The sequence below is a fragment of the Pteropus vampyrus genome, unplaced genomic scaffold (assembly GCF_000151845.1).
Source record: "Pteropus vampyrus isolate Shadow unplaced genomic scaffold, Pvam_2.0 Scaffold39, whole genome shotgun sequence".
NCBI lineage: Eukaryota > Metazoa > Chordata > Mammalia > Chiroptera > Pteropodidae > Pteropus > Pteropus vampyrus.
In genome coordinates, this window is record NW_011888820.1 from 11,190,930 (window position 1) to 11,215,565 (window position 24,636).

At 38.3% G+C, this 24,636-nt stretch overlaps 1 pseudogene; it reads right to left on the reverse strand.

Moving 5' to 3' along the window:
- LOC105290910 overlaps positions 1-16,191 on the reverse strand; it is a 163,433-nt pseudogene extending 147,242 nt beyond the window's left edge.
- Positions 16,192-24,636: the final 8,445 nt, after the last annotated feature.

Here is a 24,636-nt window from a genome sequence, read left to right on the forward strand (position 1 = left end):
AATGACCTCTAGTAACGTTTGACTTCTTATGGACTGAGTTTAGAGAAAATTCTAGAAAATGTTGTTTAGAGAAAATTCTAGAAAATGCTGAGCCATGTGGGGTGGAGTTTATAAGCATTGTTAGAGCCTGTTTGTGAACTGACTAGATGAGATTTATTGTCCCTTACTGGGACAAGCTTCTCATATTCATTGACTATCTGTTTAATTAAAATAAATGCAGAATTAATTATTTTAGTTGTTGAAGTAACAGGGTCCATATATTTGTCTCAGTGTAATGTATGTACGTGGTGTGTGTGTGTGTGTGTGTGTGTGTGTGTGTGTGTGAATGAACACTGTGAAATATAGATTCTCACAGAAAAATTTGGTGTTACATTTTCACCTAAAACTGCTTCAGTGACCATAGCAAATTATTGCTGACGTTTTACAAAGGTAGATGTTACTCTACGATGGCTTCTCTTTGGTTATTGTACCAGGGCAGTGATGGCAGCTTCACCTGATTTTGATCGTGCTAATTTCAAATCATCACAAAACACTGGGGCAATGATTCTTTAAGTGTTGGCCTATAGGATAATAGTATTTCTAGACTGCAATAATATGAGATTATTGATAGGTCAATTCCTACATACTTGGAGGAGAAGGATTTCATGGAAAAGGAAGTAGCAGAAGAAGATGAAAGGAAAGTAAATCCTACCTAATATTTAGTGAACACTTACCATCAACCATGAAATTCTTAAGGGATTTCATAAATATGAGGTAATTATAGTTACTGCTCTCTCATTAGAGTGAGGTAGCTGTTCCACAAGGAGGTTAAAGACTTGCCTAGGAACACACAGCTAGTGAGGTACAGAGCAAGAATGAGAACCCAGTTCCGTTCTAGAGTCTGTGTGTTGAATCATGATGCTATACTACTTCTCAAATGGGAGCAGTCTTCATAAGGAGATCAAACTGGGGGGAAATGATTCATAAAGAAAAGTAAAAGGCTGTGGAGAGGGCAGTGGGCCAGAGAGTCATTCATGCTTCACACTCATAACCATTCTCTAAAAGTGTGCAGATGTTCTGGTTCGCATATAGCCAATTTATAACCAAGTAGATTTAACTTTAAATAGTATAAGAAAATTGTTTATATGTTTTCCTCTTATTGTTCTATTGTAAGACATTGCATTGGGACCTCTTGTTTAATGTTGCATAATTTCTTTCAGATATGTAATTGTACATAGCTATCTACAGTATAGCTGGGGAAGATACTCAGAAAATGGTCAAAAATAGCTTGAATACCAAAGGTCTATAAAATTCTTAATCTCATTTGGATATAAAAAAAAAACTAAAGAAAAAGTTATATATCTTCTGATCTTTTAGAATATAAAAAATTTATAAATATGTATGTTAGGTAGCTAGTCAGACATGAGCAACAGGGGAGCAAAGGAATAGAGGCCCAGCCTAAAGACCACCCAAAGAACACCCTATTAGTAGTTAGAGAATCCTTTCTGCCTTAAGCCCAGCCTTGAGACCTGTAATGAAATTGCCTCTTTCCCATATTTGGGAACTGTTGTTATAGTTCCAACAGGGATCTCTGGGAGGTACAGCTGTTTCCCCTATGGGGTACTTGAAATCAGACAGATGGAGGCCATTGGCATATCTCCTGGCCTCCTGAAAAACTCTCTCCTATTCAGTGACTGATAAGGTCTATCCTGAAATAACCATGGTATTCTTCCAGGTGAAGTCATAAACAAGCATGACATGTTGGAAGGTATCAATGTACCACATCAGGGTTGTCAGAATAGCTTCCTAGGTCTACCTTGATCTGCTTAAGATCTATGAGAGAAAAGGGTTTGTGGACAAGCCATGGTCCAGACTCTCCTCCATGAGTTTCTACTATAAGGCAAACTTTTTCAAGAGGTTTAGAGGAAGACTTAGATGGTGGGGGAGATCTCCCTGGGTATGGGGGAAGTTTTGGGTAAATAGAGGGAACAGTAGCAATAGGAGGAGGAGGAGGAGCTAACTGTTCAGACTGTTAGGCCAAAGTAAACTCAGAAGGGGTTGTCTTGCTAGTATTAGATAAAGCCACAGTGGCTAGTTTGCATTTCTGTAAAGGGATTATTTTCTTGGAGTAAAAAGAAGATTTAAGCATAAGGTACCTCTGCCCATTTACCCTGGTGTTTGCAAAAAAAGATCTAATTGGAGTATGATGTTATTTTTCAAGGCTCCCATTAATAGGCCAGGTTTCCCCATTGGGGAGTTTATATAGTGGCCATACGGTGTTGCAAAAGAAAATAAGTCTCTGTTTCTTCAGAGTCAGTGGGTCAAACTGAGCCCAATGAGTTAAAATGCAGCCAAGAGGACTGTTGGACGGTACTGAGAGTCGGTTTCCCATCTGTAAAGGAGAATAGAAAACTTTAGGTGATGATTTGCTGCAGGTGGTGCCATTTCTGCCTCCAAATGGTAACATGTACATGTGCATGCACATATAAATTTATATTTTAGTAATATTAAATATTTCCTAAATCCTTAAGTCCCTAAAATTTTTTTGTTATCGATAAAAAGTTTGTTTAAATAATGATGCAAAGTAAATGATCATTTTGGGCTTTTGAGTGAAAAACCAAAATTTACAAGAAAAAATTTATAAAGAAAAATAAGATAGATATAAACTATTGTCCTGCAATATTTGCAATGGGAGCCATTAGAGTCAATTCCTAGACAAGAATTATATTTTATATAGGAAGCTGGTTAGTTTGATTAAATGTCACTGATCCCAATTAGGCAAGTGATGACAGAAAGAAATGCTGACTGAGTGGGGAGCGAGATGGTTATCAGAACTTGAGGAGGTTGTTCAAAAAATTTAGAGAGGAAAAACTTTACAGGAGTATGGACAAAATGACCCAGGAAGTCTTTTGGCCTCCTGAACTCTGCTCTTTGGATTTGCTTTGCCTGCATTGTTATTCGTCTCCTCTTCCTGCTGTGTTATTCCAGGCTCCCCACAGAGTGAGGCCCATCAAGTAAAATTTGCCTTTGGATTATTCCCATGCCAAAACGGCTTTCCCAGTTCCAGTCTAGACCAGATTAAAAAGCGTAAAACACAAGGGGTGCATTCAACCCATTCTCTTCTTCTTTCTAAAGCTTGGAAAAACTCCAGGGCACTGTTTTAGGCATGGTAAACAACACCCTGAAGCACAAATTGATAATGAATTTCATGACTTTTAGGTGCATCATGAACTTAAGGAATTAGAGTGGTTGCTTGCTTTCTGGAAAATGGCAATTGGAAATGACTCTAGTTCAACATAACATGAAAATTAGTTTGTGTGAGAACACAGCATTCTCTGTAGTGGGTTTTGTTCCTGGCAAAGGAGTATATCATGTAGCTGGCTTGATTCTCTCACCCATCTGGAGGGAGTGGTAACCAAAATGTATTGCTAGAGTCCGCGTCTCCAATGTTGTGTGTTTTCTTTTTCAAACATCCTATTTCTTTAAGGGGAACAAATGTTTTCTCCACAAAGGTCGCCTCTGCCTCCCTCCTGGCTGCTCGAGTTTCTGCCTGCCTTTTGGTTACCGCGCGGCTGGTGATTTCTCAGGGTCCCAAAGGAGGACTCGTGTTAGCTGTTAGGACTGAACAAACAATCCCAGCCAAAACCAGAACAGAATCTCAGCACACTGCTTTCACCACCACACTCTTCAGCTCCATTTCAATTTTCCCTGCCAGATGAGATATAATATCAAACATTGAGGTGCTGCCAAACTCAGCAGTAACACAGACAAAAATCACTGCCTCTAGATGCCAGCCTTTTACCAGGTAGTTTCCTCTAATCACACTGAATTTAATCCTTGCAACAATACTATGAGGTAAACATCACCATTGCAGCTTTACATTCAAGAAAATGTAATTCAGAGAGGTTAGAGAAATTGCTCATGGTTATACATAAGTGGCCATGTCATAGTGTTTCGGTAACTCTTAGCTTTCTCTTTTTCTTGTCCAAAAAAAAAAAAAAAAAAGAAGAAAGAAAAGAAAGAAAGAACATTTGAGTTACTTCTTATCTAGACTTATCTTTCGTTCTGAGTGAACTAACGTTTATGGAGCCTTTACTCCCTGATAGGCTCTGTGCCAGGCACAGGAAAGGAGGTGGACAGAGCGGACACATCCTGACTGAATTGAGCTAATCTTTTCAGCCTCATCTGTTAACGCTCTCCACACGCAGCAAATGTTCCAGCCACTCTGTATGGCTTGCAGTCGCTGACTACCTCGGTCTTCCCTCGCCTCTGTTACTGTGTCCTCTGCTCCTCCACTTTGTCTGCTCCTACTATTCCTTCCAGACTCGGGGCACATATCACTGTTCCATGCAGTGATATGTGTTCATATCCTTGAACTTCTGAGGTAGAGTCAGGTCTTTTTCCCTTACGTCAGGGCAACAGCGCTGTGCAGATCAAATACCGCCATGCCGATTCGTTTGTGTATTGTCTGTGGCTGCTTTCATGCTACAGTGGCAGAGGTCAGTAATTACAAAAACAGTTAGCAGACTTTTTCTGGAAAGGGCCAGATAATAAATATCTTAGGCTTTGTGAGCCAGATGGTCTCTGTCATGAAGGTGCTGGGGACATAAGGAAAGTCCAAGCTCTATCCATGAACACTGTAATAATGGCCACTGGCTAAGTGGATCGCATTGCTTAGCAGTTATTTTAGAAGTCAGAGATTAGTGTATGAATGGCTGGGGGTGTAAGAGGTAGATGGTATTGGGGAAGCAAGAAGATTATGCTGAGAGGAGACCATGTGATATTTTTATTTGTCACCATCTTCAAGTGGCTTATCCTCTAATCTGTAAAATTTCTCTCACACGCAGTTTTAGAGAAACTTGGAACTCTAATGAACACTCACGGTTCTTTGATTTAGCTACTCATTTATCAATCCACCTAAAAAGCATTTAATGAGCATCTACTGCTTCCAGGTTCCACAGTGGGAAATGAGTACACAGCAGTTAATAAGACCAGTCCTTGTCTTCAAGAGACCTCTTAATAGGGTGAATTTCATACCCTTTTAAAGCTGTAGAAAGAAAGACATTTAAAATTAGTTTCATATTTATCTCATTCATGCCAAAAATGCCTCATTCTTTTAGTAATTTTGTAGTAAACAATCGTTCGTTTGTTTGTTTATTTGTTTTTATAGTCCTATAGACAATTTTGTAGCTCTTGATTGTATTCTTGCTAAGCTTCTGCTTTTTCAGACTTACTCACCCTAAATGTTTCAGTCTTTCTGGAATAGTCGCCCATCTCCCCTATTTTTAATTATATAGTGCATGCCTGCATGTTGCACACGTTAGCAGAGTATTTCCACAATCGTTTCCGATCCCTTTTCTGGGTTGCGACTGATAGAGAATATATCTTGCTTGACTTTGCTTATAAAGTTTCCAGCGACTCCCTTTGTTTTAACTCATCGTCTGACTACTATCTACCTATAAAATCTAGGTGGAGTTCATAATTATAGAGATTATGCTAAGAAATTCCTCTTCCCAGTAATCTATGAAAATTAAATGAGTTTTAATACTTGCCTTTGAAGACAATTGTCACCCAAAGAAGCATCTGTTTATTTTAATCCTTTGCTTCCATCCATAAACCAGTGTCCTCTTCATGAAAAGCGTCTCTGCTATGGTTTCAGCTGCATCTCTTTTTTCCTGTGGAACACCACCAGGGAGTTTCCTCAAAAATATTTGACAGCCGGTGCTATATGTGTACCTGTTACTTGGGGCAGACACTGGCCTTGGGGGGCTAAGGTAGCATAAATATCTCTGACATGAACACTGGCTAAATGTTAGCCCTGTATCCCAAAAAGTGATAAAGAAATTTCTGTAGGAGGTTTTTGTAGAGTTTTTTTTGTTTTTCAACTCATTGAAAAATCGTAAGTATTCCAATCTATCTCCAGTTATACAAAAGAAAAAAAATTGATTCCTCTCCTCTAAACCTTAACCCATTTCACTGCCAAAAATAAGTAGATCTTAAAATTTACCTTTTATATTCTGTCTCCTTCTCTTTCATCATCTTCTTCCCCCATCGAAATTCTCAGATTTGGGGATCTCTTTAGATTCTATAATCAAATTCAAAACATTATCAAACATTTATTTTCAGATCCTTTCCAACTCACTTTAAAGCATTATGAAAGTAATAATCTCTATAATTAGAACTAGAAAAACCCTCCAAATGAACTAGTAGTGAAGACTGCTATATTTTTCTCCCTACTGCCTGCTACTGGTAATTGCTACAAACTCTAACATCTGATGGCCAATGCCTCCTACTCCAGGAAGCTTCCCAAATTTCTCCTATCTCCTCATATCTTGACTCAACATCTCTCTCACAAATATACTGTATGGTTGTGCTATTTGAATCTGTTTGTTTTTTTAAAAAATTATTTTAATGTATTTTAGGTGTATTTTTGTATTCATTTATTCAGCAAATATTTATCGAGGACCAAACTATGTGCCAGACCCTAGATCATGTTCTAGGTACTTAAGGTATAGTGTTAAACAAGACATCTGTCCTCATGGAGCTCATATTTCAGTATATTACTTTATATTGTAATAGTGTTGTCTGTGTTCCTTCTCACTATCTTCTTATATTTTACTTTATAACACATAGTAAATTAACGTCCAGTAAATGTTAATGGTAGTTTAGCTCCTACTGTGGTTTTTGCCGCAAACAGTCATTCCGCATTCTTCCAATAGCGGTACCCCAAATTTCTCTTGGGAAATATACAGAGAGGCCTCACGGTGTAGTGTTTAAGTATTAGTCTCTAGAATTAGACCGCCAGTGCTGAAATCCTGGTGTGGCTATTTACCAGCACTATGACCTTGGTCAAGGTACTTCGCTTCTCAGTAATTCAGTTTCCTCCTAAGCAAAGTTGTGGCAATAACAGAGCCAACCATCTTCACAGGGTCGCTGAGCATTAGATGACCTAACATAAGTAATATGCTTGAGATGGTGCCTGACCATAGTGAAACACTATAGAACTATTTGCTATTGTTATTGTTATTATTATTATTAAATAATTTCTCTCCTTTAGGAGCCATGTTTTGGGGATTGTTAGTCAGTCTCCCCCCTCCCCACCTTTCTAAGGGCTGGACACAAGTCTCCTTCCTAGAACTTTAAATCTTGTAGTTTTGTCATCCCAAGGGCAGTGCCCTAATGAGTCTGTCTGTTAGTTCCTGCTACTTAGGTCTCCAGAGCTGCTGTGGTTGCTGACCTTTCCAAGTCTTGATCTTCAGCTCCCCCTGGTTTCAAGAGCTACTTCATACTCTCGCAATAAAATCTCTGTTTTCTTAAATTAGCCAGCATCTGTAACAGTTGTTTGCAACCAAAGAAACAGGAAGCTGATGTGATACAATGGTTCATTGTGGTCCCCATCTGTGCATTGTATTACAGTTCTCTTCACAGAATGAGTGATCATTTCACCTCATCTTCTTTAATTTAGGGTGTGGGTTATATAGCCAAACAGTTGTAGTGATATACTCCAGTGCTCACCCCAGTATTGCTAATTCCTTTTGCTCTTTCTAATGTTTGAAACTTTAACTCTTACTTTACCCTATCAAAAAAGATATCTGTGCAGTCAAACACAGAAAAGTTTTAATTTGTACCAATATTTTGAAGAGAACTATAAAGTTCAAACATAATCACTGTTTGGGTTTATTTTTCCTACTGTCAATGGGGAATGTAGAAGTTAGGCAGACCTGAGGCCCCACTGATAACACCTACATGTGAGTGTACCTGGGATGTGACATCTATCACAGGCTGACCTGGTAACTTCACTTGACATAATGGAGAGGCTGATGCTCTCTCCCTTCCTCACTGACCTCTCAAAGACAACATTTTCCCAAAGTGAAGATTACTTTTACGTTAATGATCTGCGGAATTTCAAGAGACTGTGGGGGAGAATTTCAAGTTCATGATCAAATTCTTTACATTTGAGCAAGAGTCCCCAGAATGGGTGATAATGTTTTCACTGACTCTCTTAGGAGAGTATTAAGGAGGAAATTAGAGACTGGCTCTGTATTAATTTCCTATTGCTACTGTAACATTACCAGGAACTGTCTTAAAACAACACAAATGTATTATCTTGCAGTTCTGGAGAGCATAAGTCCTAAAATCAAGTTGTTGACAGAATGTTTTTTAATGGAAGTTCTAGGGGAGAATTTGTTTCCTTGTCTGTTCCAGCTTTTAGTGACTATTTGCAATACTTGGTTTATTATCCCTTCCTCTACCTTTGAAGCCAGCAAGGTGGCATCTCCAAATTAATCTTTCTCCCCGCCCCCCACCTTTGCTTCTGTTATCACACCATCGCAGTTTCTTCTCTGATTCTAACTCCCTCTTTGCTTTATAAGCAATGTTTTCATTATATTTGACCCACAGAGATAATCTAGCATATTAGATGAAGGCCTCTTGAGATGGGGACATCCCAAGATCCTTATCTTAATCACGTCTGCAAAGTCCCTTTTGCTGTGTAAGGTCTAGGGATTAGGATATGGACATCTTTCTGGGGCCATGGTTCTGCCTTCCTCAGGCTTCATTCCAGTGGGAAGCCAGATGAGCAAATGTGCAGCCTTTGAATACAAAGGGGTTACTGAAGGAAAGGGAATCCAAAATGATTTACCAAGGAGCCGCCCTATGCTTCACAATTTCCTGGATGGCTACATTGAAGAGTCCCAAACAATACAAATTCTCTTCAATAATCACACACACACACACACACACACACACACACAGAGAGAGAGAGAGAGAGAGAGAGAGAGAGAGAGAGAGAATAGACATCTATGCAGACATTTATCAGGTGGCTGTAGATCTTGATCTACTGCCTTACAGACAGTGAAGCATGTAGATTACCAGGCATCCTGTTCCACATGCTCCATACAAGTGAAATCGTTATTATAAATCATGTGAGCATTTTGCAGAAAGGGAGAGATGTCTGAAGAATGTTCACCAATATGTGAAAACTTGCTTTATCTTGTGGTAGGATTTTGGGTTATTTTTACAGTTCTGTTTTGTATTTTTCAGTCATTTTAATGTTTTAATAAAATCTTTCTTCCATAACAATATAACTTTTCAAAAAAGGCTGAATAATTACGAAGCAAGAGAGTTAGAAACAACTTTTGAATCTCTAAAAAGTATGAAAAGAATTGAACTGCTGTGGGTTGAACTGGCATTGGGTAAAGCAGGGGAGGAGGGATCAGAAGGAGAGAAAAAGCAGAGACACGGTGAGGGTGAAGGAGCTGCAGGCACCAGGGAAGCAGAGACAGACTTGAGGAAGGGGCAGCAGAAGTAGATTTGGAAGCTGCAGCTAGGAATTATGTCAAAAAGAGGTGGACTAAAGCATGAGTGGAGAAAGTTGGGTCTGGATAGGAGTCAAGCCAGATATTAAATGGAAAAAAAAAAAGGATATTTGAGTTAGAGGCACTGAAACAGGGGTCAGAGTGTTAGACAACTTTCTGCTCCTGTTTCAATGTTACTCCAGATCCTTAGAAATGCTATCAGAAAAGTCTCGGAGTGTTCTCTTTTCACATTTCTGTCCCTCTATGAATTGATGGACAATCATTGGTCATTTGGAGGGAAGACGAGAGGCAAGAGAATAGGGACGTAGGTGTATAAAGTCTAGAAAAATAATATGTGTGGGATTATGAACCAAATAAAACTTTTGAGAAACTTAGTGAAGCAATTTTCGGTGATACGCATGATCTGGAACCAGTGGGAATGCCCACAGCCATGCTCACGTCTGCCAGTTGACAGAGGGCTACACAGACTGGTGGTTTAATGAACTTTAGTTTCTGTATTTTAGCTCAATGACTATTTGTTGTACATATTATGGGTTATTGCTAAAGTAGAAAAATAATAATTTTGAACAAAAATCATTTATTTTACCATATTCAGATGATATGAAACTACAAAGAAAAGTCAGAAATGAGATTCTGGAAATAATGATAATTCTAGGAAATATGTTTTATCCACCACAGATCACACAGAGAATGGGACAAACGGCAACTAACTTTGATGTTCTAACTCAGATTGCCTTTGGTTCTGGATTTTTAAGGCTTTAGTCCTACTTAGTGGCATGTTAGACACACAGAGACAACTTTTTGTGGTTATGTGATACTATCTGGTGGATGATGACACGGTGGTCATCTTTTCTGAGCAGTCTGCTAGCATGGATCCAGTAGTTCCTGTGACGTAGTTTCAATTTTGTACCTCTGCATATCCATCAAGGGTGGCACAGCCCTGGCTGTGGCTTGACTGACATAGATCCTCCACAAGCCATGGCAAACTCTTTCTCCCATTCCTTTCTATTTCTCTCACTCCTTCCCACCTTATCCAGCCTCACTATCACATTTGGCCTGAGTATATGTGCAGGAGGAAGGATAACCAACCCCACATGGCATCATGTTTTTCTTCTTCCTTATATGTATCAAAGTTGTAACAATACATTTATTTGTGTGGTTACTTTACTATATGGCTCCCACACTAGATTATAGGTTTCACAAAGCAAGGAAATATATCTGTACTTGATCACCACCTTATACCTTTGTTGTATACCTTTGGTACTTTGCACTATGCCAGGCACATTGAAGGAATTCAATAAATATTTGTTGAATAAATGAAAGATATGTTAAGGCAAAAGGCTAATTATGCCTCCACTCACTCTACTGTGGCATGGACAAGATGTTTTAACTCACGGATGTCTTCTTTCCCTACCAGGAAGGGACTGGTCTATGAGGAGACTATAGCTGCATGATAACATAAAAAACAAAAAAAATCCTGTCATTTTAGAGATAAAGAATTTTAGGTCAGTGCAGTTTAATTACTTATTCGAAGATCGAAGGCACTCACTGCTGAGCCCATTTCATAAGAATAGCTGTTGAGTCAGTCAGGGCAGGACTTGGCAAAGCATCAGATCAGTTTGGCTTTCAGGCCAGGACTCCATTCATTAGATCCTGATGTTACTGGCAACATTAACCAAGACTCACATCGCAAGACTTCTTTTCTGATTGCATAGGCTAAGAAATTAATCTTAACAGTTTGAATAGATAATGAGTAGATAAACTCCAGTTGGAGAAATTTATTAGGAAAGAGTTGGCAGTGGAACAAATAATCTCCTCCTTAATCCCTGAAACCAGGCGACCATCAAACTATACGTCTTGGGTAATTAAGCTATTCGGGCTGCAACATGTAAACTTTCTCCACTGCCTTTTGGTCCTGCTCTCCGGAGTGATTCATGTCTGTAAAGATGCTGCTGCTTTGAGGAAAACATGAGCCTCTCTGATGACAGTTGTTGCAACAAGACAAAAGCATTTTTAGAATTACTGCTATTATCTCTTGTTAGAGATGCTGACAGTCTCTGTCCATCTTGCCTCCGTAATCCCATTAGATTTTACAAACTTTGCAAGGGCAGCCTTGAGGCCATGGCTGAGATAAAGTACTTTCAGGAATGTTTCTTGTCTGCAGCTAGAATTGTGATTCATATTTCAAGGGATTTGTAAAAACAGATCCTGTTCACAAGCGGATTAGAAAATCCTAGAGTTGCAGCAGAATAGCAGAGACTTCAGAAGTCATCAAATTCTTTCCTCTTCTATGTAAATTGCATGCAAATAAAAGGTTTTATGAAAATAGGTGGGTAGGTAGGTAGGTAGGTAGGTAGGTAGATGATAAAGCCGGAGATACCCTGGGATAAACGAGTCTATAACTTTCCTAATAACCTTTTACTTTATCCCAGAGTCTTCTGGTGCATACCATATGAGTAAACATGAATTATTATAATTCTATTCTTGTCCTTCCCCTGAGGAAGTCTCTGCTAGGGCAGGTGGCTAAAGCCTGAGCAAGAATTTGTTGCTATCAGTTTTCATTACTCCTACTGTCCATGTGTTAGCAGTGTTTTTATTATCATTATTATTATTATTATTATTACTATTATTATTATTATTATTATTATTAGAGGGTGGATGTCATTTTTCAGATTTCTTTTCAGCTAGAGATCCATAAAGGGGAAAGATCCGGAGATATATGTATGTATATATATATATATATACACACACACAGGGGAAAGATCCAGAGATATATACGTGTATACACACACACACACACACACACACACACACACACACACACACACACACCAAGTCTTGGCTATTTGATGGCTAAAGTCCTAGTATTTGCAAAATCTATCCCTAGCTTCCCTCTCACTTCTCAATGTCTCATTATTTGATTGCTTTTAGGCTTTCTGCAGGAGGTAGATAATTGAAGAGAACATAGGGTAAATTTTTTCTATTTTACTCATTAAATTTTTATCACCCTCTTGTAGAGCGTCTATTGTGAGCAAGGAATTCATTATGCTCTGAAAGGATGACAAGAAAAAAAATATGTGAAGAAAAAATATCCAAGAGCTTGTAATATCATAACACAAACACAAAGCAGCTAAGAGTAATATAGTCATAGTCATTTCTGGCTGGGATGGATTGTTATAGAAAATAGAATTGGAATTGGGCATTAAAGTACATTACATACTTACAAAATAAAATGAAAAGGAGAAAAAAGTCCTGGAAAGTGATTGGTGGTGATGGTGGTGGGAAGGATGGAAACCGTGGTGGTGGTGGTGGTGGTGGTGACAGTGGTAGTGATATGGGGGTAGTTGTAGCAATGGTGGTATAGAAGGTGTTGGTTTGGCAGGAGTGGCGGTGGTGGTGACGGTGGTGATAGTGAGGATGATGCTGGTGGTGATAATGGCAGTGGTGTGGTGGTGACGGAGGTGGTGATGATGGCGGTGAAGATGTTTATGGCCTCGTAGTGATGATGGTGGAAACAGTTGGAGAAAGCGTGCTGCAGGTAGAGCTAATGGTCATCATGAGGGTGATAGGGATGGTACTGAGGGAAATGTTTCTTTTCAGAGACACTTCCAATTATCTGTAGAGATTTTCCACCAAATGACAGAAAGAAGAGACCTGATATGGAAGCAAGTGAGAAAGGTAAAAAGAAACCACTGTCACCCCTATGGGAAATCCACTGCTGTTCTATTGTCCCAATACCTAATTCATAGCACAGTTCTTTGGGACAAATCTCTTTGTGTTATGAGTCAGACACATCATCTTTCTTCAGTAAACGTTCTAAAATGCTAGTTTGTATTTCCAAATACCAGTAAATGGTTTCACCAGATGGATATACCTTAACAGTGGGTAAAGTAAACCTTAACCCAAAGGTGTTCTTTCCAGTCGTGTATATTGTCTATTGTTCTGTGTAACTATAAAAAAGGGAGCTTTTGAAGTGTGATTAGCTTCATTGCCAATATATTTGTAAAGTTCTTACAAAAAAGACATTACCTAAGTTCTTTGTCAGTTCAGAGAGAACAGTTTAATCCAAAATGTGCAGACCGATGCCAAGGAAAACGTTCCCAGTGGAGACTGGAGCTGCATTGGCTCTGCATCATTATTGAACTCAAATATGGAACACAATGTATTTCATTCTAGGAGGGAACTAAAAGCATGTCCCTTGCATAGTGAGGGAACTAAAAGCATGTTCCTTGCATAGAGAAAGAGACTGCCCCAGTCTCTTTCTCTCTCATTTTATCAAGAATTTAACATCTATTTCTAATCTCTCTTGTCTAATGCAGGTTCTCCAAGGAGAAAAAAAATGACAATATTTTCTAGTAATTGTCATTCAAATGACTATAATAAAGGAGTAAACGTTCATTTGCCATCTCGTCTCTCCTCCGTAGACCCATGGCTATGTACATGAGGTGTTGCTGATGTATTTCCAATAGCAACATCTGGCTCTCTGGCAGCTCGCTATGCTAACTATGCTGACCCATTGATGGCTCTAGAACTTTTCAGAAAGCACTGGATAGGTTGGCCAGAATTTGTCAAGGCCATAGGTTTTTTTGTTCATCCCCTTGGGTACTATTCATCTGTCAGTCACATTTCATTCTGAGAAATTTACTGTATTTGTCTGTCTATTTGAAATGAATAAGGAAACTCCTCATTAAAGACTGAGATTTATATGGCCCTAATGGGAGTATTCCCAGGGCTGTATTTAGGGTAGTGGAGAAGCTATGCTTTGGTTGGATTGTCCTTAAAATATCAATTTTCCCTAACATGGTCTCAGAGTGTTATACATACAATAGAAGCCAAGATGAGGGCATTTTTTCAGAGGCTTATGGGATGGGGGATGTGTAGAATCATCACTAACAGAAATTAAATTTTAGAGATTTATGTCTAAGTTCTCAGGGGAGAAAGTTCCTAGTGGAGAAACAAAGAACTGAAATCCTGTGGAAAGGAGCCAGAAAATATGAAGGGGGAGAGGGAAAGGTAAAGGAAGTGGGGTTGCGAAGCCAGATATGGGAATGGACGTTTGAAAAGGGAGAAAGATTATTGAATATGAGGCTGAGGTGACTCAAGAGAAAATGCAATGTTGATGGTAACATAAAGTTGGGAGCTTTGAGAAGAGAAGCAGAGAAAATGAAATTCTGGTTTGAAATAAACTATTATAAAATGAGGAAGAGATGTCTGGAAAATTGGAAAAGGTATTGTAACAAGAAAAAGATATATGGGAAATGAGGAAAGGTTTATCAAGCTAAGAAGGAAGAAGAAAATGCAGATTAATAAATTCATTTAAATGTTATATTAAACTAGGATGAATCACAACATTTTCTACAGAAGGTATATTCACATCTTGATTTTGAGAAGATAATCTATACAGATAACATCAGAGTGTGCATTTACTCACTTGGGTTAGTGATTTTTTTCCCTGGCTCACTTGTAAGTTAGAATATCCACGTGGAAATAAAATGCTTTCTTGGAATCATGTGTAAAGGAAACAAACAGTACTGAAAGTACAGTGTGGTTTACTTTATGTACAAATTTATGATGTGAATAGTCATTATTATAATAGTAGCCCACATCTATATAGAGCTTGCTGTATGCCAGGTACTGTTCTAAGCAGTTTTGATACATTAACTCATGTGATCCTCAGCAACAAAACCTATGAGACGGAAACTGTTTTATTACCCCCATTTAGGAATGGGGAAACTGAGGCTTAGAAAGGTTGAGTAGCTTGTCCAAGACACAAAGATGGTAAGTGACAGAGCAGAGCTGTAAACCCAGGTAGTTCAGCTATAGGATCTATTTCCTAACACTCTGGGAGTCGATGGTGAAGACCAAGTTCTCATATAGACATCCCTGACTCATGTGCACATAAAATGAGATTAATATATTCATTTTCATGCAAAGCCAATAATGGAAGGAAACTTTCTAGGTTGCAGACATTAGGCTATAGCCATTGCTATCTTCCCTGCTCCCAGTGCAAGTTATTTAATCAGCATAAAAAGTGGATATAGCTTGGATAGTACCATATAAGAACCACAGATTTTGATGTGGCAAACAAAGGAAACACTGCTTTGTTAAAGCCTATATAACGTCTAGAAATAAATGGTTCTACCATCAGTTAAAGGCCATTAATATTTCATTTGTTAATTGAATAAATGATTTAGAAACCCTCAAACAAATGAGTGAATCTGCATTGCTGATTACTTATTTCCAAAATGGTTAAAATATCTATATTAGGGGGAGATGGTGGTTTGTTGACAATTTGTAAAGTCCTTTAAAACTTGTAGATAACAGGCCTCATAGAAGTGCAAAGTATTATTCTCATTTACAGTCCAGCCAGATTTAACAAAAAGCCTGAGCATTATAAACCTGCAGACAGAAGGAGTTCCAGGGGGGAAAATAGAGGCTTGCTCATAAGCCAGCTGTGCAGAGGGCTGGACTCCAGCTTCCCATCACGGGTGTGCAGCCCAAAGAATGTTGGCTGCCTCTGGGGCCAGCTGGCTCACACAGGGACTATGCTTCTGGAAATCCTGAGATGTCTGTGCAGGACTCCAGCAAATAGAATTTTGGTTAACAGAGGAGCAATCTCAACAGCCAGGTTTGAGTCAAGCTGTTTTTCAAAACCTTGCTAACTTTTAACACGTGACCAATGGGGTTGTCAAATGGGGCGCATAATTCCTGTCTTTTAGGGTTATTGTAAGGCTTTAGTTAAATAATTGATACAAAGCACTTAGCACAAAGCTTGGCTCAAGCTAAGAACACAATAACTGGGTTGTTGTGGTGGTGGTTTTGTAGTTCCTTTTTCAAGATCCTATGCCCTTGGTTCCTCCTTCACCTTTTGATCCATGCCTTCTTCATGGTTCATGATTGTATATGACACACAGGGACAGATTCTTTCCCAGGAAGTTGATGGAACATTACAGCATAATGTCAGGGACATATAGCACTCTGCACATGCATAGCTTACTTAATAACAGAGATGGTGGTTTCTTACCACTGTCCTATGAGACTGGTGCCAAAGTAGCCTTCAATTCTAGAAGGGCAGTAGGGCAAACAGCTTTTCCAGAAATGCCCTCCACCTCCCATGGCAGCCACCTCGGCGGCCAGAAGAAAGTTCTCTCCCTTTCAAGAACTTTGTGAGTGACGTTTAGTCCCATGACCAGACCCTTCATCAGTGCGAAAGTAGGCTAGTGTGGCTGATGGCCAGTGCTCCCACTGGCTTCTGACTGGAGGAGCCATCACCTGACATTCCTCAGATTTTTCTGGATCTCACCTGGACCAATCTGGGTCAGAGGGCAAACCAAGAGGAGTGAACAAGGTTCAAAATTCCCTGCTAAGTCCAGAGATCCCTCATTGTTTCCAAATTCTCTTTATCCAATGACCTAGAGAGACAGCAATGTTTTTCTCTTCCCTCCCCCCCTTAAAAACTGACCAACATTCAGCTAGTTCTTCTATAAAGAGGGTGACAAGGAGCTCCTGGCATACTTGGAGTAGCATGTACGATTTAAATGATAACAATCTCCCATATAACATGAGGTAAAATTGGGAGACAAAACATGAAGTAAAGTTGATTCTTGGGCAAAAGTTATTGGTCAAGAACCAGTGAGGAGTCCAGATTCTGCCTTATAAAAACTATTTAAACTCCACCTAATACCCTTTCAGTCAGTAATCCTGCCCTGGCAGTTTTCTTAATGGCCTGAGCATGAGCACTGTTTATTCCCTGTTTAAAATATTGGTTACAGAGCTTAAAATAAAATACGTATTATTGTTTTGTTGATAATGTGCTATGTTCTAGAATTACCCACACAAAAACCTAGTGTTGATAAAAAGGAATTAGGCTTACTGCTTTAAGTAAAGATCAGAACCAAACTGAGGTAACAAAGAATAACAGCTCTGCATTTTCAGCATTTCCAAAGTGAAGTATCTGTCTATAACCCTATCTGGATGGGGACCAGCAGGTTCTGGGAAGAATATTAACCTGAATTTGTTGCAGTCTTGTTTCCCAAACTGCTTTATAAACACTTCCCCATATGTGCTGCCAAAGCTTTGCATTTAATGAATCATCCAAATCTTTTTGCCATATATCCTGTGTTGCTATTGATGATGGAATACACGTTCCCGATATCTGAAGAGAAATGAGAGTAATGCCTATATTGCAAGCCAAAATTGCCTCATAAAATAATCCTATTAGAATGTTCATTTTGATTTTTTAAAATACTGACTTAAATTTGGAGCTATTTTAGACCAAATTACCTTGTAATTCCCTAGAGACCATTTTATCTACTTGATAGTTGTCTTTATTCTAATTAAGCACAAAGGAAGTGCAAATTTCTGCTTAATAAACACTCCAATACTTGCTTTATGATTCTTTTGTATTCTTAGTTGCTTTTATCTTATTTTATGAAGAGTTCAGCAGTAAAGAACAGAAGTTAAGAGCACAAGTTTTAGAATCAAGCATGTTGAATATCATGTTTAAGTTCTGCCTGAATAGTATTATGAACAGAGTAAATAATATCTTTCAACCTCAGTTTCCCCGTCTGCACAAAAATGGGAAGTAACAATACTCTCTATCTCATTTGGTTACCATAAAAATAAAACCATATAATGAATATTAAGTTTTTACTCTAGGGCTTGATGTAAACTATTACATGTAATAGTTTACACATGTAAACTATTGTTATTATCATGTTGTCTAATTAATCACTATTGAATCACCACTGCTAAAATGGATAACAGGAAAAGAACATCTCCAACTGAAGACTTTAACAACCATGTGTAGAGCACCAACCAGAAGCACTTCTTTGCGACATGGAGAAGGTCACTGACATTGCTAATGGCTGCCAGAATTTGCCTTAAGCAGTCAGTTTTCAAGTTCTTTCCAGCACCCTAAATGTGCTACCTTCACTCTTTTCTTTTAGATGATCGGTACCCTTGTGTATTATTGCTGTCGCCATTTCAAAACCATATCAGATTCTCTACTTAAAGAGACAACCATTGACCATGGAAAATCGTGGATCTTTCCCTCTGCCCAGTGTTCAGGTGGTAATAGTGAAGGCAGCTTCCCATCGAAGAGATCTGCAGTGACCCTGCCAGACCCTGAGCTACATGGCCTCCATCCATGCTATTCTCAACCCTTCAGACTATCGTTTTATAATTTGTTTTACTTCAAATCCTCCCCTGATTACCCCAAGCCGTGACTCTGTATTTCTCACATTCCTGAGGATACCATCAGGATCCTTAAACTACCAACCCTACTCTTCAGTTCAGAGCATCCTCAATCGTATCCCAGAAGGTGCTATTACTAATAATGGTACCCCTCCAAAACTCAGTCTTAAGCGTTCTATTCTTCAACAACCATCTCCTATATTTCCATAACTAATGTAAGCTAGTTAACAACAAAAATTTCTTCAGCCTCACAAGGACTTCCAATCCACTGACCGTAACAATTTCCACTGCCTGCCACCTTCATTATGTCCACATTTTCACCCTGAACCTAATTTTATATGACACTCTTTGCCTATAACCTCAATAATCTGTTCTCTGGATCTGTCTTATCTGCTGGGAGAAACTCATAGACCTGAGTTGAGGAATGTGATGGGGAGAAGACAACCTTGCTGTCTGCCTCTTTTACATGTGTGGCTGCACCTTAACCTAGACATCACGATGGCCCTTTTGATCATATGAGCCAGCCTCCTACGGCCTTTCTGATATTATCGCCCACTACTCTCCCTCAGCATCAATAGCATAGAACTCCTGGTTGTTTCTTGAACATAATAATCATGTTCTTGTTTCTATGGCTTTTACTGCTATTTCTTCCACCTGAAATGTTCTTTGTCACATGCCACCCCCTGCCCAATATATTTATGTGCCTCTCTAAATACCAGAGAAGGCATCCTCAATCATTCTATCTCAAATAGCACTTTCAGGCACTTTGTATTGCCTTACCTTGAAATATTTTTCTCAGTAGCACTTACCACCTAATTTATATATTTCTTTATTTTAAAGAATTAATACATTTCTTGCCCAACTAGAAAGTGGGTCTCTGAAAGCAGTGCTGTATATTGTTCACTGCTATTCTTTCAATATATGCTTGGTATATACTAGGTATTCAAAAAATATTTGATGAATACATGAATAAATGCATGAAATTCTGGGGCCATGACTGATATGAGCATGACATTCATAGTTTCAGCTTTTACTTTCTGGTGATACACATGTGATTACCAGTCTACAGAGATAACTGTTAAGAATGTAATCTTCTCAACTCATTTGCACAGTCCTTTTATTTAGGAAATGGGAAACTACCACCATCTGCTTGTATTTACTGCACAGATATGGAAGGATGTATGAGAAAGTATTTGTGATAGTTTGAGAAAGGTGGATCTTAAGTTTTCAGATTCTTATTTTCTATTGTGGTAAAATAAAAACATAAAAGTGGCATTAAATACATTAGCAATGTGCTACCATCACTACCATCCATCTCCAGGACTCTTTACCTCTTGTAAAACTGCAACTCTGTGCCCATTAACAATATTTTGCCAATCCACTTTCCTCCCAGTATAATGGAAACCACCATTATACTTTCTGTCTCTATGATTTTAACTACACTAAGTACCTCATGTAAATGGAATCTTATGGCACTTGTCTTTTCATGACTGGCTTATTTCACTTGGGATAATGTCCTTAAGGTTTACCAATGTTGTAGCATGTGTCAGAATTTCCTTCCTTTTTAAGGCTGAATAATTTTCCATTGAATGTATATATCACATTTTGCTTATCCTTCATCCATTGGTCGAAACTTGAGTTGCTTCCATGTTTTATCTCTTGAGAATAATGCTGCCATAAAATGTGGGTGTACAAATATCTGTGCAAGGCTCTGCTTTCAATTTCTTTGAGTACATACCCATAAGTGGAATTGCTGGGTCATATGGTAATTCTCTGTTTAATATTTTGAGGAACCGCCATACTGTTTTCCACAGCGGCTATACCATTTTACATTCCCACCAGCAGTGCATGAGGGCTCCAGTAATTCCACATCCTTCTAAACACATATTATTTTCTGTTTTGGGGTTTTCTTTATTTTTTGATAGTAGTCCTTCTAATAGGTGTGAAGTAGTATCATACTATGGTTTTGATTTGCATTTCTCTAATGATTAGTGATGTTGAGCATCTTTTCATGTGTTTATTGACCATTTGTATATCTTTTTTGGAGAAATGTCTGTTTAATTCCTTTGCCCACTTTTTAATAGAGTTGTTTGTTTTATTGTTTTTGAATTTGGGGAGTTCTCTATATATTCTGGATATTAATTCATTATCAGATACATGATATACAAACATTTTCTCCTATTCTGGGGGTTTTCTTTTTTTCTCTGTTGATTACGTCTCTTGATACACAAAGTTTTAAATTTTTCATGTCAATTTCATCTATTTTTGTTGTTGTTACCTGTGCCTTTGGTGTCATATGGAAGAAATTATTATAAAATCCAATGTTATCAGAGAGAAAAAATGGCGTAGATGATAGAAGCTCTGTTCATCCCTCTGGCGACCAAATCAAAGTTGTGACAGAGCAGCAAGGAAAAATCGCCTGGGATCTAGATGAACAAGCCATACAACTATGGAGAAATCCAAGAAATCACCCTGCAACAGCAGAACGTAGGACGGGGCAAGGACGCGGGGCTGCCTGGTCCCCGGCAGCTGAGTGAGACAGAGGCAGCGGCAGTGGCAGAGGCAGACACCTCTTAAAGGAGCCGCATCCGCAAGCAGATTTTCGCAGTGAAGGACCTGCTCGCTTTGAGCACCAGTGCTGATTCAGCTGCACACAGAGGGCACCAGGGACTTACAAGGAGAGATTGTTGGAGTGAGGGCCTAAACGAGATTCGCTCGGTACAGAAGTGCTGGCAGTATCCATTGTTCCCTGTTGAGCCCTCCCCACTACCAGTGCATGGGACACAGCGCTGCCATAGCTGTGATGTCATCAAACTGGATAACAGAGGTCGCGCCACCCAGAGGATTTCCTGAAACCCCGCCTCCCCCAACTAGGGCCCCATCCAAGCCACATCCAGGTGTATCCTCAGCAAGTCAGGTGCTCCTTGCTAAGACTCACACTGGTGGAGGCAGATGGCCTCGGTTTCTGATGTGGCCTTTTGAGGCAAATTTAAGTACAGCGTCTGTGGATTGCTTGCTATATCTTAACAGGTAGCCCTGGAGGGGGAGGGACTTGGGCTAAGTTTGGTCTGCAGCTAAACTCCTCTCGGGACTGTGCCACTGGACACCTACTACACAAATCCACACTAATAAGACCGGGAGACTTAGGAGCTTTGCTTAGTACATAGAAACAGATATGGAAAGGCAGCCAAAATAAGAAGACAAAGAAGCAGAAACCATATGAGAGAACAGAACAGAGATCCAGATATAATGGAGTCAAGTAATCTAACAAATGCAAAGTTCAAAACACTGGTTATAAAGATGTTCAACGAACTTTTGGAAAGTGTAAAGAACTCCAACAAAGAGATAAAAATGGAAATGGAAATTATAAAAGGGAACCAGTCTGAAATGGAGAACACATTAGATGAGAAGTATATTAAACAGAATAAACAAAGGAATAAACAAAGTGAATAAAGAAGAGGATCACACGCCCTATATAAAGGATGAGAAAGCCAAGGATGCTCAATCAGATTGGCAAGAAAAAAGATGCCAAAACTATAAAAAACAATTTAAGGAGGATATGGGACACTCTTAAGGCTCCAAATAGTCTTCTGATCAGCGTAACTAAAGAAAATCAAGATGTTGAACAGCTGTTTGAAGAAATAATGATGGAAAACTTCCCTAACCTGGTGAAGGAAATGGACATAAAACCCCAGGAAGCTCAGAGAATTTTAAAAATTAGGGATCTAAAGAGGCCCACACCAAGACACATCATAATTAAAATGCCAAAGGTTAAATACAAAGAAAGAATATTAAAAGTGGCAAGAGAAAAGCAGATAGTTACCTACAAGGGAACACCCTTAAGACTGGCAGCCAATTTCTCAAAAGAAACTATGCAGGACAGAAGGGCTTGGCAAAAAATATTCAACAGGATGAAGACCTAGGATCTACAACCAAGGATACTTTATCCAGCAAAGCTATCATTTAGAGTTGAGGGACAGATAAAGAGCTTCCTAGACAAAAATAAGCTAAGGGAATTTATCACCACCAAGCCAGTATTGCAGAAAGTGCTGGAGGGACTTCTTTAAGAAGAAAAATCGTGTATCAAAAACAGGAATAAAGAATGGTAACAACTGCATTTTTATCAATAAGTACCTTAAATGGAAAAGAATTAAGTGCTCCAATCAAAAGATAGAGTGGCTGAAAGGATAAGAAAACAAGACCCCTACATATGAAAAGGAAGGAAATGGAAAACGATATTGCTTTGATAAACCTAGATTTAAGTCAGACAGAGAAAGATAAACACTATATGATTTCACTTATATGCGGACTTTAAGGAATAAAAATAACAAATTAATCAAAAACAGACTCACAAATATAGTGGACAATTTGGTAACAGACAAAGAGTAGGGAGGTTTGGGGGACTGGGAGAATGGGGTGAAGAGTTAAAGAAGTACAAATTAGTAGCTGACAGATGCTCACAGGGATGGGGAGCATGGCATTGGGAATGCAATTAGCTTTAATACATTGGCTAGGTGGAGGGTCAAGGCAGGAAGGGAGAAATTGGGGGTATCATTTTACTAACTATATAGATATCTAACCAATGTAGTGTATACTTTAATTAAAATTTGCAAAATAAAATAAATCCAATGTTATCAAGATTTTGCATTTTTTCTTCTAAGAGTTTTATAGCTTTAGGGTTTAAATTTGGATCTTTGATCTGTTTTCTGTTAATTTTTGTATATTTTGTTAAGAGATTAACTTCATTCTTTTGCATGTAGATATCCAGTGTTCCCAGAAACATTTGTTGAAAAGACTGTTTTTCCCCCATTGAATGGACTTAGCACTCTTGTCAAAAATCATTTATCCATAAGTGTGAGGGTTTATTTCTGAGCTTTCTATTCTATTCCACTGGTCTATATATCTCACTTTATGCCAGTACTATACCGCTTTGATTACTATAGCTTTGTAGTAAGTTTTTTAATCTTACTAGTGCTGCGCAAAATAGAATTGATTTAACTTCCTTTTCAGATTGCTCATTGTAGTGTGTAAAAATGTAACTGATTTTTGTGTGTTGACTTTGGATCATGCTACTTTGCTGAATTCATTTATTGTTCCAACATTTGGGGGCAGGGAATCTTTAGGATTTTCTACATATAAGATCTGCAAACAGAGATAATTTTACTTCTTTCTTTCCAGTTTATTTCTTTTTATTTTATTTCTTTTTCTTGTCTAATTACTCTGTCTAGAACTTCTAGTACTGTGTTGAAAAGAAGTGGCAAGTGCCTTGTGTCTGATCTAAGAAGAAAAGATTTCAGTCTTTCATCATTGAGTATGATATTCGATGTGGGTTTTTCATTATGAGTTTTATTATGTTGAGGTAGTTTCCCTCTATTATTAGTTTGTTGGGTGCTTTTTATCATAAAAAGGCATTGAAATTTGCCAAATGTTTTTTCGATATCAACTGAAGTGATCACGTGGCTTTTTTCCTTCATTATGTTAATGTGGTATATAACATTAACCAAATTTTGTATATTGTACTAACTATCCTCACATTCTAAGTATAAATGTCACTTGGTGGTGATGAATAATCCTTTTAATATACTGCTGAATTCTGTTTGCCAGTATTTGTTGATGATTTTTACATCAATATTCATTAATGATATTAGTCTGTAGTTTTCTTGTAGTGTCTTTGTCTGGTTTTGATATCAGAGAAATGGTAGCCTCAAAGAATGAATTAAGATGTGTTCCCTCTTAATTAAAAAAAAAAAATGAAGAGGATTGGTGTTCTTTCCACTTCAGATGTTTGGTAAAACTCGCCAGTGAAGCTACCTGGTCTAGGACTTTTCTTTGTTGGGAGACTGTTTATTACTGATTTAATCTCCTTTCTAATTATAGATCTTTACATTTTCTATTTCTTTGTTATTTTATGTTAGTAAGTTTTATGTTTCTAGGAATTTGTCCATATAATCTAAATTATCCAATTTGTTAGTGTACAATTGTTCATAGCACTTTCTTATAATGCTTTTTATTTCTATAGAATTAGTAGTAATGTCCTCAATTGCATTTCTGATTTCAATATTTTGAATATTTTCTTTTTTTTCTTAGTTCATCTAACTAAATGTTTGCTGATCTTTTCAAAGAACCAACTTTGGGATTTATTTAT